Genomic DNA, 6,287 nt, shown 5'->3' with positions numbered 1-6,287 from the left:
GCTGATTGGCAGACGAAATGTCGTAGCAATACAGCACGTAAATTTTATGCCAGAAGAGCAGTACATTTTAAATTGTAAAGATAGTGTTTTAACATTGGGTCGGATTATGGTAATGCTTAATACACGAAATTTACAATACACACCGTTCAAATTTTAATGCACTCATGAATAGTGTTAGGAAACGTACATTTTCGTTTAACTCGTCGTATTGGGGCTTTGATGTTTTGTATTTACCTGACCCTGTGTTACATTTGACTTAAACAGAAAGTATCACAAACTCTCCTGAAAATTATATTTTATGCAGTGTCTGTCGTTATACCCATGTTATAACGTCCCTATTCGGGAATAACCTAACATTTATATATGACGTATAAGGAAAGAATTGTTTTTACTTGGGTAATATTCCGAAAAAAAGGGCAAGCCTATCAGACGCTGCTGATCTCATGCTTCTCTGGAAAAACTATATGACAAATGGAGATTGTGGTTGTACAAACGCAATACCTCTGACAATAGAGCTTGAAACAATCCAGTGTTAGCTGAATAGCAGTTTATGTACAACATAGTATCCTCTGTTCCGTGAAACTCGGAAATCTTTCTCTCCAACTCCTTGTGTATAGGCTGCGTACCACCAGTAAGACTATAAAATGTTCATTTATTAACCTAAGGGAAAATGTAATGAAGAAGACAGGCATCGGCCTATTCTGTTTGGTGGTACCGAAGGATCTGTATCTTAGGAATATAGCTGACAGTTTTGTCAATCTTCAATACAAAACGAATAGCCAATACAAGCAACCGTACCATTAATGGTTTTGCCGGCTCGCCTGCAATTAACGCTGAAAATGATTGTAGCACAACAATCGAAACGTCTGTATCACGAAATTCTCGACTATTGCATTGGCTGTTTTGTTTGTATTGAAGATCTGTATCTTCTTGTCAGATATCCAAAATTACTCACAAACGAGAGGCAGACGATAAATTAATACCTAAATAATTACACAAACAGAAGATGCCTTCAGGCAAAAGTAACATTTCTGTTCATTTTGCTGGTAAAATGTAGCACTGACCCTGATCGTCTGCCACTCTTTTGCAAACAATTCTGGATATGTTAAGTTGACGTTCCTTACGAAAGCATGATTTTGCCTTAAAGATACCGCAAACTTGCCGGGCAGAACTTGCGCCAACCCCGTAATCTCTCCAAGCTTGTTCTCCAGCAGCCAATACATCAGGGTGGCGGGACAAACCAAGGTAGTCACTTCCACAAAAGTTTATACATTCGCGACTGGTGTTTTCTAATCGCAATACAGCACCTGCAAAAACGTTCTTGTTGAAAATATGTCTAGGCATATGTTTAATCGTTTATTTATGTGAAGTCACTGTTGTAGGCATAAAATAGTATTTTTAGGATGAAAAGAGATACGTCGTCTAAAAATTACAAGCACTTTCATTTGTCTTCGAAAACAATTTACTATATTTTTTTCTGCAGCGAAAAAATTAATAAAATGTTGATGTTAACGTACCTTGTTTTCTTGTTGATACATGTTCCTGGTATAGGTCTTTATTTTTTTTTCCAACAATACTGTTGGTCTGTCGTTTTATCCTTTCCATACTGTCTTCAGGCGAGTTAACTTTTGAAGAAATGCATCCACGCATTATTCACAGTTAGGCAACCACTGTTTCTTAATAATTTTCTTATGCAGCGGAAAGCAATTTGTTTCAATGTTAATCGTGTAAAAATTATCTTAAATCACCAACGTGATTTAACACTTAAATAATGCATCCTCTTGCATGACAACAAGGCAGACTCGCCCAATCGAAAAGACATTTGGTCTTGTCCATAAGACATTTGGTAATGTGCTCGCTGATCCTGCCTTTTGTTTGAAGTGCCTTTTGGCTACGATGGCTGCCAACCTCTCAATTAGGAATGCAACTGACTAAACTAATACCTCACATCATACAAATGTGTTATCTTTCATACTAAATATAATTGAAAGCAAATGGGGGGCATTGGCCAGAATAATTTGGCAAACACTGTGTCAAGGCAAGTACGTAAATAATTATTAACCGAACATGATGAGCGCACTAAAAGCTGTCGTTGGTGTTGCCACTGACACAAGGGCTTGTAAATTATTTACATTAGCTCTGCAAATCCTTTTTATTTTTCAAGTGCTTGAACCCAGGTTTTCTTTGTGGTATATTGGTCGAGCGTCTTGACCAACGTTGCCAATCGTCCGACCTCGTGCTCTACCACACACAAGCAAAAACATGCCACTGCTGCCTCTAATGTTTGACGACACTGTTTTTTAAGTCTGTGAAAAATTATATCTCATATATTGTATCGAACGAATGTGTTAGGTTTAATGCTGTGAAATGCTCCGGGTAACAAAGACACACCTTTAAAGTAGAGATATCAGTCACAGTTCCGCACACACAAACGTAACTTGCCTTCAGGGAAAGTATTTTTTTTATTTATACGACAAAGCGACAACTTTTCGTTGGTGACGTACGCACGAGCGTACACCGGTTTCAACGCGAGCTGGCCAATTATTTCATGCATAAAGTAACTGTTGGCTTATATTCTGTATTCCACGTTCTCCTCGTATTATTTCTTTGTATATATCGCTGCTGAAACGCCAGTTAAAGTGCATATGACGCGGCCACGGCAACTTTGCGTAAAACTAAAGGTACATCTGCAACAAACATATATCCAAAGTTCAGAAGGTTCATAGGCTTCGCAGCCAAGCTGGATCAGCCACTTTTCCCGACAAGTCGGAGCTAGATTTGAAAAATCAAGCTCCCGGTGAGGTTTGAACTCGCGACCCTGGGCTAACCAGGCCCAACGCTCTACCAACTGAGCTACAGGAGTTCAGTGGCTTCACAGGGTATATCGTGGCCAAGGTACACTGGTGCGCAAGCGCTCAATGCCTTGGCTGCGAAGCCTGTGAATCCTCAGATTACGTTACCTCAATGGTCAGGACAAGGTTTTACGTCACACAAAAATATGTCACTGTGACGTCACAAACCAAAGGACTATTTTTCCCTAATAATCGGAGGACCAAAGGGTATAGCAGCAACGACTTTACTCTATAATTCGATAAGACGGGGATTTTGCGTTTCTATCCTCAGTGACATTACATGACGATATTTTGGGTGTGATGTTCATACTTTTGTACTTTACTTTTGTGTTGACTTTAATTTGATGATTCCAACATTTCTAGTTACGAACTATATTGCGAAAATTACATTGGTGGTTGATTGTGGCGAATTAAAAAAAATCATTTGTGACGCGAACTCGTAGGCAACGCTACTGCCAGGCAAAAGAAAGGTACTGACAGAATTACTGTGTTGTATAATCAGCTAACTTGGTCGTCGGCCTTTCTCGGTGGTCTTTGCCAGCCTCAAAATTAAATTAACCTACTTCTATCGACATTCTGAAAGAAGCAGTTACTAGATGTATTAAATGTAGCCGCCCCCAAAACTATGCATTGTTTTGGTTAAAGCAACCATGGAGATATATTTATTCCTGCTACGTTTCGCTTCAATCAATTTTCACAAGTTGCCATCTTTATTTATTATATGTCATTGGTTATTTGAAGTTTAGACAAAACAATTTTATTCAAGACACATGATTTTTGTCGGTGGTTGCTTTTCAAACCTAGCTGGGTGTTTATTTCCTTCCTCATCCCAAACGAAATCCATTTTATTGATGTATTTTGCTCCAACATTTACGAGACCTTTTTCAGCGTATTGCGATGAACAGACAACAATATATAAACTGCAACCTGCTTGCCGTACCAACTCCATTAGTCTGCAATAGGAGTTTTTTCTTTCATTATTGCAAAGTTTTATTTTTAAACCAGCACTTACTTCTTGAATAAAGCTTCGGCAATCCCAAGTCTGGTGTAGGTTTGTGTGACGCACATTATTAACCCACGAACATAATCTCTGTCTCCTGCGTAGGCATTGATGTATTTTGTTGATTGATTGATCATCTTCGATGTAAAGAATATAATAAATCGCAAGTTTTGATTATTAAAGTTTCGCAGGCATAGCAGCCAAGCTAAGCAGGATCAGTCACAGGCTTGAACTCAAGACGCTGCTTGGCTCACGCTCTAGCAACAGAGCTACGGTTGAACGGGGTATATTGTTGCCAAGGTACACTACCAGGCAACCTTCGCATAAACGTATGGGATCTCTACCACTATATATCAAACAACACAAAAGTGTTTCATTCAATCGCATGATTGTCAGGATCGTCCCACCGCACAGGTCCGTACGTGGCGATCACAGATATCGTATCTCAAGTTTTGCTGATTTTTTATAAAGATATATAGTGTATGAGCTAATAGTTTATCTGTTTGAGAAGTTTGCAGTAAAACATCATTAAATTTGAACCAAGCTAAAAACTTAATGTGAATTAAGTAGTCAGCACTAATCCTCGTATAGTGTATGAGCTAATAGTTTATCTGTTTGAGAAGTTTGCAGTAAAACATCATTAAATTTGAACCAAGCTAAAAACTTAATGTGAATTAAGTAGTCAGCACTAATCCTCGTATAACTTACCTCAAAATACTGCGACACTTTGGGAGACATGTCATGCACGGACAGTTGAAAGTTCCGTTTGTAAACGATGCAAATTCCACATATTTTTCCACTTTTCACGTCGTACGCGCAAAGTCCAGGTGTTCTGAGGTAATGGTCCTGTTCGCACAATTAACAATAATCTTTAAAGTCGTTACATTATTTTCATGTGTAAGAAACAAAATTGGAGATAGAATAAAGGAAATCAACGTTTGTTGTTTCAAGTGAATTTGATAGATTCAAAGGATAATTTGCGAACCTTAATGATTTTAACAAACAAAGTTACGTCATCTTCTGAGAGCTGCAAATGGTTCAAGTGAGTAATATTGTTGTAGCAGTTTGTCGATTTCTGGCAGATCATCTTCAGTGGTTTGCCTCCAAGATATCAAGTAACTTGAATTTTTTAATTTTAGAACATTTTTGCTCATGTTCGATTGAGAATTATTTTAACCAACTTGCAGGAAAAGTTACAACAGATGTATCAAGGTACCTAAAACGATCCTGCAATTGTACCAACCAGAGATTTTCTACATATAAAAATTGTTTGGTTGACCAAAACTGCTGTGCGGAAAACTGATTTCCTACCATCAGTATAGGAGGTGGCCGTCTATATTATACGATACAACCTAACAACCTTTGAGATCTAAAGAACTTTACAAATAAGAAATTAAAGTTTTTTCCAAATGGAACAAAATGCTAAATATAATAAAAAACTTTTGTCCAACATTAACCTAAAAAACTTAGGCTTTTATGCTGACTTAGCTTTACATCCGGCCCCAAAAGAACAAAATACTAATTGAGGGTGATTGTATAGTCACCACAAAGTGGAAGTCTTTGCTTGGCCGTTTGGTCAGCAAAGTCGTCTGATAGTCACACCGGCTGTACTGATGAGACCTTATAGGTCAAAACAGTTGCCCATCTGTATGCAGCTTACACTATTTATGTATCGTATGCAATTTTGTTCTCATTTTCTTTTCTCATTTTCTGAATTTAAATCTGATCAGCTTCCAAATACATTCCCAACAGAGACAATAAGGTCGACCCCACATTTCAAAATACCAGCTATGGATAGAACTGATACAGGAGTATCCGCCACATCTTCTAGTCTAATGAAGTTAATAATATGTGTCAAGTCCAGTTTCCCTATTTCACAGTTGTTCTCTTCTTTGTGGCAAACGCCATCTGGGGCCATAGATATAGAAACACCAAACAACAATCATGCAGCAAAGTTTCTCAAAGTAAAGCATTTTTACTGATTGATGGTTTTGTAAACAATAGTCTAATACCAAACAACTTCGTGTTTTAGGTTACTTACGACATACCTGGTAGCGGCACAGAAAACTAATTAATAAAGAATGCTGCTGTGTGCGTTCAGTGTATATATCATACCAAACATTTCAATAACATTTACCTAAAACACATAAACCTGAGCACCAGGAACGTAGTTCTTTGATTTTAAACCAATATAACATATTGAATAAACAAAGCTGTAGCCCGTCTTTCTTATAGACACTATACTCGATAAAGCGCCAACAGAAATCCTTAAATTTTATTTCACCACAACTTGCTGAAATCATATATTGCTAAATATATTTTCGTGAAAATTTAAATGTTTTTCAGCACTACCTAGACTCTGCTGTACAACTGACTAAGTTCTCGTGGTTTGGTATCTAAGCACGTGCAGACTTGCAGAATTCTACTTGTGCGGT

Source organism: Ascidia mentula, chromosome 6, assembly GCF_947561715.1.
Source record: "Ascidia mentula chromosome 6, kaAscMent1.1, whole genome shotgun sequence".
Taxonomy (NCBI): Eukaryota; Metazoa; Chordata; class Ascidiacea; order Phlebobranchia; family Ascidiidae; genus Ascidia; species Ascidia mentula.
This window is presented reverse-complemented; position numbering follows the sequence as displayed.